The sequence below is a fragment of the Oncorhynchus tshawytscha genome, unplaced genomic scaffold (assembly GCF_018296145.1).
Source record: "Oncorhynchus tshawytscha isolate Ot180627B unplaced genomic scaffold, Otsh_v2.0 Un_contig_2312_pilon_pilon, whole genome shotgun sequence".
Lineage (NCBI taxonomy): Eukaryota > Metazoa > Chordata > Actinopteri > Salmoniformes > Salmonidae > Oncorhynchus > Oncorhynchus tshawytscha.
Window position 1 is genome coordinate 224,761 of NW_024609723.1, and position 14,153 is coordinate 238,913.

Here is a 14,153-nt window from a genome sequence, read left to right on the forward strand (position 1 = left end):
AGAACCAGGAATCAACCTGGTACCATTACTACCACATAGGAATAGAACCAACCTGACACCTGGTACCATCAATACAACACAGGAATAGAACCAGGCATCAACCTGGTACCTGGTACCATCACTACCACAAAGGAATAGAACCAAGATTCAACCGGACACCTGGTACCATCACTACAACACTGGAATATAACCAATAATCAACCTGGTACCATCACTACCACACAGGAATAGACCAGGAATCAACCTGATACCTGGTACCATCACTACAACACAGGAATAGACCAGGAATCAACCTGGTACCTGGTACCATCACTACAACACAGGAATAGACCAGGAATCAACCTGGTACCTGGTACCATCACTACAACACAGGAATAGACCAGTTATCTACCTGGTACCTGGTACCATCACTACAACACAGGAATAGAACCAAGTATCACACCTAGTACCATCACTACCACACATGAATAGAACCAGGAATCAACCTGGTACCATCACTACAACACAGGAATATAACCAATCATCAACCTGGTACCATCACTACAACACAGGAATAGAACCAACCTGAAACCTGGTACCATCAATACAACACAGGAATAGACCAGGAATCAATATGATACCTGGTACCATCACTACAACACAGGAATAGACCAGGAATCAACCTGGTACTATCACTACAACACAGGAATAGACCAGGAATCAACCTGGTACCTGGTACCATCACTACAACACAGGAATAGACCAGGAATCAACCTGCTACCTGGTACCCATCACTACAACACAGAAATAGAACCAAGTATCACACCTGGTACCATCACTACAACACAGGAATAGACCAGGAATCAACCTGACACCTGGTACCATCACTACAACACAGGAATAGACCAGTTATCTACCTGGTACCTGGTACCATCACTACCACACAGGAATAGAACCAGGAATCAACCTGACACCTGGTACCATCACTACAACACAGGAATAGAACCAAGAATCAACCTGATACCTGGTACCATCACTACAACACAGGAATAGAACCAGGAATCAACCTGGTACCTGGTACCATCACTACAACACAGGAATAGAACCAGGAATCAACCTGGTACCATCACTACAACACAGGAATAGAACCAGGAATCAACCTGGTACCATCACTACCACATAGGAATAGAACCAACCTGACACCTGGTACCATCAATACAACACAGGAATAGAACCAGGCATCAACCTGGTACCTGGTACCATCACTACCACAAAGGAATAGAACCAAGATTCAACCGGACACCTGGTACCATCACTACAACACAGGAATATAACCAATAATCAACCTGGTACCATCACTACCACACAGGAATAGACCAGGAATCAACCTGATACCTGGTACCATCACTACAACACAGGAATAGACCAGGAATCAACCTGGTACCTGGTACCATCACTACAACACAGGAATAGACCAGGAATCAACCTGGTACCTGGTACCATCACTACAACACAGGAATAGAACCAAGTATCACACCTAGTACCATCACTACCACACATGAATAGAACCAGGAATCAACCTGGTACCATCACTACAACACAGGAATATAACCAATCATCAACCTGGTACCATCACTACAACACAGGAATAGAACCAACCTGAAACCTGGTACCATCAATACAACACAGGAATAGACCAGGAATCAATATGATACCTGGTACCATCACTACAACACAGGAATAGAACCAGGAATCAACCTGGTACTATCACTACAACACAGGAATAGACCAGGAATCAACCTGGTACCTGGTACCATCACTACAACACAGGAATAGAACCAAGTATCACACCTAGTACCATCACTACAACACAGGAATAGACCAGGAATCAACCTGGTACCTGGTACCATCACTACAACACAGGAATAGACCAGGAATCAATATGATACCTGGTACCATCACTACAACACAGGAATAGAACCAGGAATCAACCTGGTACCATCACTACAACACAGGAATAGACCAGGAATCCACCTGGTACCTGGTACCATCACTACAACACAGGAATAGAACCAAGTATCACACCTAGTACCATCACTACCACACATGAATAGAACCAGGAATCAACCTGGTACCATCACTACAACACAGGAATAGAACCAATAATCAACCTGGTACCTGGTACCATCACTACAACACAGGAATAGACCAGGTATCAACCTGGTACCTGGTACCCATCACTACAACACAGGAATAGAACCAAAAATCTAAGTGTCTCAGGACTTAGATTGATTGATTTGATTTGACTTTCAGCGAGACCCCTATCGTGGTCATTTGACTGGCCAATCCACGTGGGCACGAGGCCCATCAAGGCGGGGCCATTTGACTGGCCTATCCATGTGGGCACGAGGCCCCCCGAGGCCCATTAAGGCGGGCCATTTGACTGGCCTATCCATGTGGGCACGAGGCCCCCCGAGGCCCATTAAGGCGGGGCCATTTGACTGGCCTATTCATGTGGGCACGAGGCCCCCCGAGGCCCATTAAGGCGGGCCATTTGACTGGCCAATCCATGTGGGCACGAGTCCCCCCGAGGCCCATTAAGGCGGGCCATTTGACTGGCCAATCCATGTGGGCACGAGTCCCCCCGAGGCCCATTACTGCCCAGCCAGCTGTCTCCTATCCCCAGCACCCCTGTTTTACCTTGTACTGCCCAGCCAGCTGTCTCCTATCCCCAGCACCCCTGTTTTACCTTGTACTGCCCAGCCAGCTGTCTCCTATCCCCACCACCCCTGTTTTACCTTGTACTGCCCAGCCAGCTGTCTCCTATCCCCACCACTCCTGTTTTACCTTGTACTGCCCAGCCAGCTGTCTCCTACCCCCACCACCCCTGTTTTACCTTGTACTGCCCAGCCAGCTGTCTCCTACCCCCACCACCCCTGTTTTACCTTGTACTGCCCAGCCAGCTGTCTCCTATCCCCACCACCCCTGTTTTACCTTGTACTGCCCAGCCAGCTGTCTCCTATCCCCACCACCCCTGTTTTACCTTGTACTGCCCAGCCAGCTGTCTCCTATCCCCACCACCCCTGTTTTACCTTGTACTGCCCAGCCAGCTGTCTCCTATCCCCACCACCCCTGTTTTACCTTGTACTGCCCAGCCAGCTGTCTCCTATCCCCACCACCCCTGTTTTACCTTGTAGGTCTCCCTTCAGCCACATCAAGACTAGACCAGCTGCCCAGCGAGCGCGGTAAGTTATGTTTCAGAACAATGACAGCATATATAGACCTAGCCCAGTGTCAGTACAGTAACAACTAGCCCAGTGTCAGCACAGTAACAACTAGCCCAGTGTCAGCACAGTAACAACTAGCCCAGGTCAGCACAGTAACACCTAGCCCAGTGTCAGTACAGTAACAACTAGCCCAGTGTCAGTACAGTAACAACTAGCCCAGGTCAGCACAGTAACACCTAGCCCAGTGTCAGTGCAGGTCAGTACAGTAACAACTAGCCCAGTGTCAGTACAGTAACAACTAGCCCAGTGTCAGTACAGTAACAACTAGCCCAGTGTCAGTACAGTAACAACTAGCCCAGTGTCAGTACAGTAACAACTAGCCCAGTGTCAGTACAGTAACAACTAGCCCAGTGTCAGTACAGTAACAACTAGCCCAGTGTCAGTACAGGTCAGCACAGTAACACCTAGTCCAGTGTCAGTGCAGTAACAACTAGCCCAGTGTCAGTGCAGGTCAGCACAGTAACACCTAGTCCAGTGTCAGTGCAGTAACAACTAGCCCAGTGTCAGTGCAGTAACAACTAGCCCAGTGTCAGCACAGGTCAGCACAGTAACACCTAGCCCAGTGTCAGTACAGTAACAACTAGCCCAGTGTCAGTACAGTAACAACTAGCCCAGTGTCAGTACAGTAACAACTAGCCCAGTGTCAGTACAGTAACAACTAGCCCAGTGTCAGTACAGTAACACCTAGCCCAGTGTCAGTACAGTAACAACTAGCCCAGTGTCAGTACAGTAACAACTAGCCCAGTGTCAGTACAGTAACAACTAGCCCAGTGTCAGTACAGTAACAACTAGCCCAGTGTCAGTACAGTAACAACTAGCCCAGTGTCAGTACAGTAACAACTAGCCCAGTGTCAGTACAGGTCAGCACAGTAACACCTAGTCCAGTGTCAGTGCAGTAACAACTAGCCCAGTGTCAGTGCAGGTCAGCACAGTAACACCTAGCCCAGTGTCAGTGCAGTAACAACTAGCCCAGTGTCAGTGCAGTAACAACTAGCCCAGTGTCAGCACAGGTCAGCACAGTAACACTAGCCCAGTGTCAGTACAGTAACAACTAGCCCAGTGTCAGTACAGTAACAACTAGCCCAGTGTCAGTACAGTAACAACTAGCCCAGTGTCAGTACAGTAACAACTAGCCCAGTGTCAGTACAGTAACACCTAGCCCAGTGTCAGTACAGTAACAACTAGCCCAGTGTCAGTACAGTAACAACTAGCCCAGTGTCAGTACAGTAACAACTAGCCCAGTGTCAGTACAGTAACAACTAGCCCAGTGTCAGTACAGTAACAACTAGCCCAGTGTCAGTACAGTAACAACTAGCCCAGTGTCAGTACAGTAACAACTAGCCCAGTGTCAGCACAGGTCAGCACAGTAACACCTAGCCCAGTGTGTCAGTGCAGTAACAACTAGCCCAGTGTCAGTGCAGTAACAACTAGCCCAGTGTCAGCACAGGTCAGCACAGTAACACCTAGCCCAGTGTCAGTACAGTAACAACTAGCCCAGTGTCAGTACAGTAACAACTAGCCCAGTGTCAGTACAGTAACAACTAGCCCAGTGTCAGTACAGTAACAACTAGCCCAGTGTCAGTACAGTAACAACTAGCCCAGTGTCAGTACAGTAACAACTAGCCCAGTGTCAGTACAGTAACAACTAGCCCAGTGTCAGTGCAGTAACAACTAGCCCAGTGTCAGTGCAGTAACAACTAGCCCAGTGTCAGTACAGTAACAACTAGCCCAGTGTCAGTACAGTAACAACTAGCCCAGTGTCAGTGCAGTAACAACTAGCCCAGTGTCAGCACAGTAACAACTAGCCCAGTGTCAGTGCAGGTCAGCACAGTAACAACTAGCCCAGTGTCCGTGCAGGTCAGCACAGTAACAACTAGCCCAGTGTCAGTGCAGGTCAGCACAGTAACAACTAGCCCAGTGTCAGTACAGGTCAGTACAGTAACAACTAGCCCAGTGTCAGTGCAGGTCACCACAGTAACAACTAGCCCAGTGTCAGTACAGGTCAGCACAGAAACACCTAGCCCAGTGTCAGTGCAGGTCACCACAGTAACAACTAGCCCAGTGTCAGTACAGGTCAGTACAGTAACAACTAGCCCAGTGTCAGTGCAGGTCACCACAGTAACAACTAGCCCAGTGTCAGTACAGTAACAACTAGCCCAGTGTCAGTACAGTAACAACTAGCCCAGTGTCAGTACAGTAACAACTAGCCCAGTGTCAGTACAGGTCAGCACAGTAACAACTAGCCCAGTGTCCGTGCAGGTCACCACAGTAACAACTAGCCCAGTGTCAGTGCAGGTCAGCACAGTAACAACTAGCCCAGTGTCCGTGCAGGTCAGCACAGTAACAACTAGCCTAGTGTCCGTGCAGGTCAGCACAGTAACAACTAGCCCAGTGTCAGTGCAGGTCAGCACAGTAACAACTAGCCCAGTGTCAGTGCAGGTCAGCACAGTAACAACTAGCCCAGTGTCAGTGCAGGTCAGCACAGTAACAACTAGCCTAGTGTCAGTGCAGGTCAGCACAGTAACAACTAGCCCAGTGTCAGTGCAGGTCAGCACAGTAACAACTAGCCCAGTGTCAGTGCAGGTCAGCACAGTAACAACTAGCCCAGTGTCGTGCAGGTCAGCACAGTAACAACTAGCCTAGTGTCAGTGCAGGTCAGCACAGTAACAACTAGCCCAGTGTCAGTGCAGGTCAGCACAGTAACAACTAGCCCAGTGTCAGTACAGGTCAGCACAGTAACAACTAGCCTAGTGTCCGTGCAGGTCAGCACAGTAACAACTAGCCTAGTGTCCGTGCAGGTCACCACAACAACTAACCTAGTGTCAGTGCAGGTCACCACAACAACAACTAACCTAGTGTCAGTGCAGGTCACCACAACAACAACTAGCCTAGTGTCAGTGCAGGTCAGCACAACAACAACTAGCCTAGTGTCCGTGCAGGTCACCACAACAACAACTAGCCTAGTGTCCGTGCAGGTCACCACAACAACAACTAGCCTAGTGTCCGTGCAGGTCACCACAACAACAACTAGCCTAGTGTCAGTGCAGGTCAGCACAACAACAACTAGCCTAGTGTCAGTGCAGGTCAGCACAACAACAACTAGCCTAGTGTCCGTGCAGGTCACCACAACAACAACTAGCCTAGTGTCCGTGCAGGTCACCACAACAACAACTAGCCTAGTGTCAGTGCAGGTCACCACAACAACAACTAGCCTAGTGTCAGTACAGGTCACCACAACAACAACTAGCCTAGTGTCAGTGCAGGTCACCACAACAACAACTAGCCTAGTGTCAGTGCAGGTCACCACAACAACAACTAGCCTAGTGTCAGTACAGGTCACCACAACAACAACTAGCCTAGTGTCAGTGCAGGTCACCACAACAACAACTAGCCTAGTGTCCGTGCAGGTCACCACAACAACTAGCCTAGTGTCAGTGCAGGTCACCACAACAACAACTAGCCTAGTGTCCGTGCAGGTCACCACAACAACAACTAGCCTAGTGTCAGTGCAGGTCACCACAACAACAACTAGCCTAGTGTCAGTGCAGGTCACCACAACAACAACTAGCCTAGTGTCCGTGCAGGTCACCACAACAACAACTAGCCTAGTGTCAGTGCAGGTCACCACAGCAACAACTAGCCTAGTGTCAGTGCAGGTCACCACAACAACAACTAGCCTAGTGTCAGTGCAGGTCACCAAAGCAACAACTAGCCTAGTGTCAGTGCAGGTCACCATAGCAACAACTAGCCTAGTGTCAGTGCAGGTCACCACAACAACAACTAGCCCAGTGTCAGTGCAGGTCACCACGGCAACAACTAGCCCAGTGTCAATGCAGGTCACCACAACAACAACTAGCCCAGTGTCAGTGCAGGTCACCACGGCAACAACTAGCCCAGTGTCAATGCAGGTCACCACAACAACAACTAGCCTAGTGTCAGTGCAGGTCACCACAGCAACAACTAGCCTAGTGTCAGCGCAGGTCACCACAGCAACAACATCAACTATCACAACTATATGTTTCTGACCTCGTCAGAGCATCACCCCTAGTACAGCCTAGGTTTCTGACCTCGTCAGAGCATCACCCCTAGTACAGCCTAGGTATCTGACCTCATCAGAGCATCACCCCTAGTACAGCCTAGGTATCTGACCCCAGACCTGGGCTACAGGTTACCCCCTACATAACTGTAGTAGACAGACACCAGACCTGGGCTACAGGTTACCCCCTAACTGTAGTAGACAGACACCAGACCTGGGCTACAGGAGGCCCTAGCCTACAGGAAGCCCTAGCCTACAGGAAGCCCTAGCCTACAGGAAGCCCTAGCCTACAGGAAGCCCTAGCCTACAGGAAGCCCTAGCCTACAGGAAGCCCTAGCCTACGTCTGTATGTTGTGTAGAACTAGTAGTATTTAAACTAGGTCTAATAGCCGTCTCTACAACACACTAACCATATGGAACTCACCTCACAGTGTCCTCTTCACAATGACATTGAATTCTACTGTCTGTCTACTCCTCTCCTCTGGTCTGCTGTGTTGTGGTGGAGCAGGGGAACATGGTTGGCTACAAGACCTCATCCAGGCCCAAATACCTGTGCAGACACACACCATGTTAGACCACGAGCCACAGAAGTGTGTCAGCAATGTGAGGTGGTGGAGTGCCAAGTGTGTGTGTGTGTGTGTATTCCCACAGATGCAACCCAGATTTGCACACTGGCGTCTATCCCTTCCACAAGAGCATATTTCCCTGATGGGGACACAAGCACACTTGTGGCTATGTAGCTTTCTCCCACACCCCTGTCTGGATGTACAAACACATTAAACTACTTGAGTCTAAAGGCCAAATGTGTCATTTGTGTATAATGTGGTCCAGGCCAGGTTTAATGTTAACTAGGCTGAGCATTTAGACGCCAAGAGTCACAATGAGCTTGCCCTGAATAACATTTAGTGCGTCCCAAATGACACTATAAAAGGGGATGGGGAGCCTTTTAGGATGCTGTCATGTCTAGGTGCAGCTATCCACACAACAAAGAGTAGAGAAACAGCACAACCGTGGCTGTAATATCGGGTATCATTCAGTCAAGCTCCACCTTCCTCTGCATTTGAGGAAACTCACTCATCTCCTAATAGTCGGGTCTGGTATGTTGTCTACAAAGCCTGGCTACCGTCACACCCATACACTCTTTAAATAGCCTAGACTAGCAGGCTCTTACCTGTCACTGACTACTCACACATGCCACATTGTTCTGATCCAGTCCACATCGTCTCTTTTAGTTTACTGTGTTACGAGAAGAACACCGGTCATATCTGATCTACTAGCAATTCATTTGATCACTACTTTCTGAGGAATATTTATTATTGTTTCTTTAGTAGCTAACGTTACTAGTAACTCATGGTGTGAAACATGATTATTCCCCACAACAACATTTGCCAAATCTGTTTGAGCGACAGACACACAACAGCGGGTGTCTAAACGGATTAAAATGGTCAAATACAGTAGCTAAGCCCAGATACAATTATTAACTACAGCAAATCATTCAAACAAATAAGAAAGGCATCACTCTTCACGAGTCGTGATTAACGTTAGTTAACATTGACAACATGTTACACCGGTTGTTATTTTGCCCTAATTGACCAACAGTTGTTTCTAGCCAGTTAGCATAACAATACCAAAAGATGTTCATAAGATGTTTGTATCTGTGACAACACTGCCAATTCTGTTAGCATAGCTAAGCTCACTGGCCAAACTAACTTCACGTTATCTGTCGCTTCTTACCACAATGTTCCTCGTTCGAGACCAGACGTGGATTTATGTCGTCGGTTACATTTTTATACGGTGTATTATTTTCATCCCAAAGAAAGCCACAAACAACCACCATCTCCTCTCTGTCTCTCTCTCTGTTTCTCTCTCTCTGTTTCTCTCTCTCACACACACCAACAGCTGGATAAATTACTTCCGGGTTTAGCTTTCTCCTGATTGGGTGTTTTAGCAAAGCTGATTTATGGTCCAACTGGTTTCTGCATTGTCCGTACAGTATTTACGGTGATGCGTCTCTGAGGATGCAGAGTATTCATCGTTATTGCCTTTCGTAGAGCCACAAATATAACGAGGCAGATATTTCACCGGATGTATAAATGTGAAGCATCCGCTTGGGGTTTCCTCTCACTACCAAATATGGTAGTGAGAGGAAGCCCAGTGGCCGGTAGTGGGAGAAGATGGAAAGAGATGGATTTTGGCCGAAATTCTGCAAATGTTCTCATCGATGAAACAATTGATTATCAATACAGTTTTCTGTTCCCAAAACTTCAATCTGTTACGAACAGAGTGGACTAAGTTTTGTAGACCTTACCCTTTGCCAACATTTAAAAAAACATTTGCGTTGTTTCGAAGCGCATGGGCAAATTGAGATTTTGCACACACGCACTTCAGAGTAGGCGTTCCCTAACGGAAATATGCAAATGTATGCTTGAACGAGCAAATAGGATCTCGTTGCTTCGTTCTTGGCTCTGCCCCCTCCTTGGATGGCCTGCCCACTGCGACTAATTTTTCCCCATTGGAAACGAAAGGCTGTGGTCTATCTTGGGTTAGTCATAAAAATCTTTTCCAGAGCTGCTGCTTCTTCTTCTTCGGTATCATGGAATTCACACGTTGTTTGTGCATGCTGCCACCTACTGTGCTGTGTGGTACTGCTGCCACCTACTGTGCTGTGTGGTACTGCTGCCACCTACTGTGCTGTGTGGTACTGCTGCCACCTACTGTGCTGTGTGGTACTGCTGCCACCTACTGTGCTGTGTGGTACTGCTGCCACCTACTGTGCTGTGTGGTACTGCTGCCACCTACTGTGCTGTGTGGTACTGCTGCCACCTACTGTGCTGTGTGGTACTGCTGCCACCTACTGTGCTGTGTGGTACTGTGTCCACCTACTGTGCTGTGTGGTACTGTGTCCACCTACTGTGCTGTGTGGTACTGCTGCCACCTACTGTGCTGTGTGGTACTGTTGTCCACCTACTGTGCTGTGTGGTACTGTGTCCACCTACTGTGCTGTGTGGTACTGCTGCCACCACCTACTGTACTGTGCTGTGTGGTACTGTGTCCACCTACTGTGCTGTGTGGTACTGTGTCCACCTACTGTGCTGTGTGGTACTGTGTCCACCTACTGTGCTGTGTGGTACTGTGTCCACCTACTGTGCTGTGTGGTACTGTGTCCACCTACTGTGCTGTGTGGTACTGCTGCCACCTACTGTGCTGTGTGGTACTGTGTCCACCTACTGTGCTGTGTGGTACTGTGTCCACCTACTGTGCTGTGTGGTACTGTGTCCACCTACTGTGCTGTGTGGTACTGTGTCCACCTACTGTGCTGTGTGGTACTGTGTCCATCTACTGTGCTGTGTGGTACTGTGTCCACCTACTGTGCTGTGTGGTACTGCTGCCACCTACTGTGCTGTGTGGTACTGTGTCCACCTACTGTGCTGTGTGGTACTGTGTCCACCTACTGTGCTGTGTGGTACTGTGTCCACCTACTGTGCTGTGTGGTACTGTTGTCCACCTACTGTGCTGTGTGGTACTGTGTCCACCTACTGTGCTGTGTGGTACTGTGTCCACCTACTGTGCTGTGTGGTACTGTGTCCACCTACTGTGCTGTGTGGTACTGTGTCCACCTACTGTGCTGTGTGGTACTGTGTCCACCTACTGTGCTGTGTGGTACTGTGTCCACCTACTGCGCTGTTTCATGGTTTCAAGTCTGGGACAGTAAGTGACCGGTATGTTGGTAAACAGCGCCATACAGTGGACTAGACTGAACGTGCACCTGGTGGTCTGTAACGTCACAGAAGTCCCATAGCAGTTGAGACGTGGTCATTTCCACGCGAGTTGGCACTCTTTGTAGTGTGGTTAGAATGCAGTACCAGGCAGGAGAGACAACTTCTTTTGGTACCAAAGTGTGTTTCGGTTTAACTTAGTCATTGTTTTACATTTTTTAATTTCCATGGTCAATGTCCTGCTCAAGGGCATGTTGACCGATCTACCACCAGGCCAAAAAACGTGAACCCGAACCCTCCAAGATCCCCCCCCACAATTCCCCAATAGCTGTCCCTCAACCATTCAATGCCCCTACCACAGTCCCCCTCCCCAGGAAGAAAAATAAAATAAAAAATACAATTAATTCCATTCCCCAAGAACCCCCAATGCACCAACAACCAAGAGAATGGACCCCACCCCCAAGAACCCCCAATGCACCAACAACCAGGACAATGGACCCCCACCCCAAGAACCCCCAATGCACCAACAACCAGGAGAATGGACCCCCACCCCCAAGAACCCCCAATGCACCAACAACCAGGAGAATGGACCCCCACCCCCAAGGACCCCCAATGCACCAACAACCAAGATAATGGACCCCACCCCCAAGAACCCCCAATGCACCAACAACCAGGAGAATGGACCCCCACCCCCAAGAACCCCCAATGCACCAACAACCAAGAGAATGGACCCCCACCCCCAAGAACCCCCAATGCACCAACAACCAAGAGAATGGACCCCCACCCCCAAGAACCCCCAATGCACCAACAACCAAGAGAATGGACCCCCACCCCCAAGAACCCCCAATGCACCAACAACCAAGAGAATGGACCCCCACCCCCAAGAACCCCCAATGCACCAACAACCAAGAGAATGGACCCCCACCCCCAAGAACCCCCAATGCACCAACAACCAAGAGAATGGACCCCCACCCCCAAGAACCCCCAATGCACCAACAACCAAGAGAATGGACCCCCACCCCCAAGAACCCCCAATGCACCAACAACCAAGAGAATGGACCCCCACCCCCAAGAACCCCCAATGCTCCAACAACGAAGAGAATGGACCCCCACCCCCAAGAACCCCCAATGCACCAACAACCAAGAGAATGGACCCCCACCCCCAAGAACCCCCAATGCACCAACAACCAAGAGAATGGACCCCCACCCCCAAGAACCCCCAATGCACCAACAACCAAGAGAATGGACCCCCACCCCCAAGAACCCCCAATGCTCCAACAACCAAGAGAATGGACCCCCCACCCCCAAGAACCCCCAATGCACCAACAACCAAGAGAATGGACCCCACCCCCAAGAACCCCCAATGCACCAACAACCAAGAGAATGGACCCCCACCCCCAAGAACCCCCAATGCACCAACAACCAAGAGAATGGACCCCCACCCCCAAGAACCCCCAATGCACCAACAACCAAGAGAATGGACCCCCACCCCCAAGAACCCCCAATGCACCAACAACCAAGAGAATGGACCCCCACCCCCAAGAACCCCCAATGCACCAACAACCAAGAGAATGGACCCCACCCCCAAGAACCCCCAATGCACCAACAACCAAGAGAATGGACCCCCACCCCCAAGAACCCCCAATGCACCAACAACCAAGAGAATGGACCCCCACCCCCAAGAACCCCCAATGCACCAACAACCAGGAGAATGGACCCCCACCCCCAAGAACCCCCAATGCACCAACAACCAAGAGAATGGACCCCCACCCCCAAGAACCCCCAATGCACCAACAACCAAGAGAATGGACCCCCACCCCCAATAACCCCCAATGCACCAACAACCAAGAGAATGGACCCCCACCCCCAAGAACCCCCAACGCACCAACAACCAAGAGAATGGACCCCCACCCCCAAGAACCCCCAATGCACCAACAACCAAGAGAATGGACCCCCACCCCCAAGAACCCCCAATGCACCAACAACCAAGAGAATGGACCCCCACCCCCAAGAACCCCCAATGCACCAACAACCAAGAGAATGGACCCCCACCCCCAAGAACCCCCAATGCACCAACAACCAAGAGAATGGACCCCCACCCCCAAGAACCCCCAATGCACCAACAACCAAGAGAATGGACCCCCACCCCCAAGAACCCCCAACGCACCAACAACCAAGAGAATGGACCCCCACCCCCAAGAACCCCCAATGCACCAACAACCAAGAGAATGGACCCCCACCCCCAAGAACCCCCAATGCACCAACAACCAAGAGAATGGACCCCCACCCCCAATAACCCCCAATGCACCAACAACCAAGAGAATGGACCCCCACCCCCAAGAACCCCCAACGCACCAACAACCAAGAGAATGGACCCCCACCCCCAAGAACCCCCAATGCACCAACAACCAAGAGAATGGACCCCCACCCCCAAGAACCCCCAATGCACCAACAACCAAGAGAATGGACCCCCACCCCCAAGAACCCCCAACGCACCAACAACCAAGAGAATGGACCCCCCCACCCCCAAGAACCCCCAATGCACCAACAACCAAGAGAATGGACCCCCACCCCCAAGAACCCCCAATGCACCAACAACCAAGAGAATGGACCCCCACCCCCAATAACCCCCAATGCACCAACAACCAAGAGATTTGAAGTAAAGAGATGAAAGGAAAAGACAGAAGAAAACAGAAAACAACAAAAAAATTAAAAAAAATTAAAAAAATAAAACAAAGAATAAATTGAAAACAAAGGACATCAAGGACAAGGGAAACCATAACAGCAATGCCAACTGTATATGTTTGTGTGCGTGTCTGGCACTATTACATGTATGTGTGTGTTCTTGTGTGTGTTGATTTGAATGAGAGTGTGTGTATATGCATGTTTACAAACACCTGCACGGCATCAGCCTCAGGCAAACCGGCATTAGTTATAAAAACACTGTCCCTCAGTGTCATTCAAATGTACTTTTATTATGAATTTAGTCATTGTTAGCTAGCTAACATAAAGTGGTCAAGTTATTTACTATGGCTTCATTTGGGGGGGGGGGTATTTAGTTTTTTTGTATGGCTAGGCTTCGTTGTGTTGACTGTGGTGTGTTTTGTTTTGTCGGTGGGTCAAAACAACGAGGTG

The 14,153-nt window shown here is 49.6% G+C and overlaps 1 pseudogene; it reads right to left on the minus strand.

The window, feature by feature from the left end:
* Positions 1-9,331, minus strand: part of LOC121845644 — a 39,713-nt pseudogene extending 30,382 nt beyond the window's left edge.
* Positions 9,332-14,153: the final 4,822 nt, after the last annotated feature.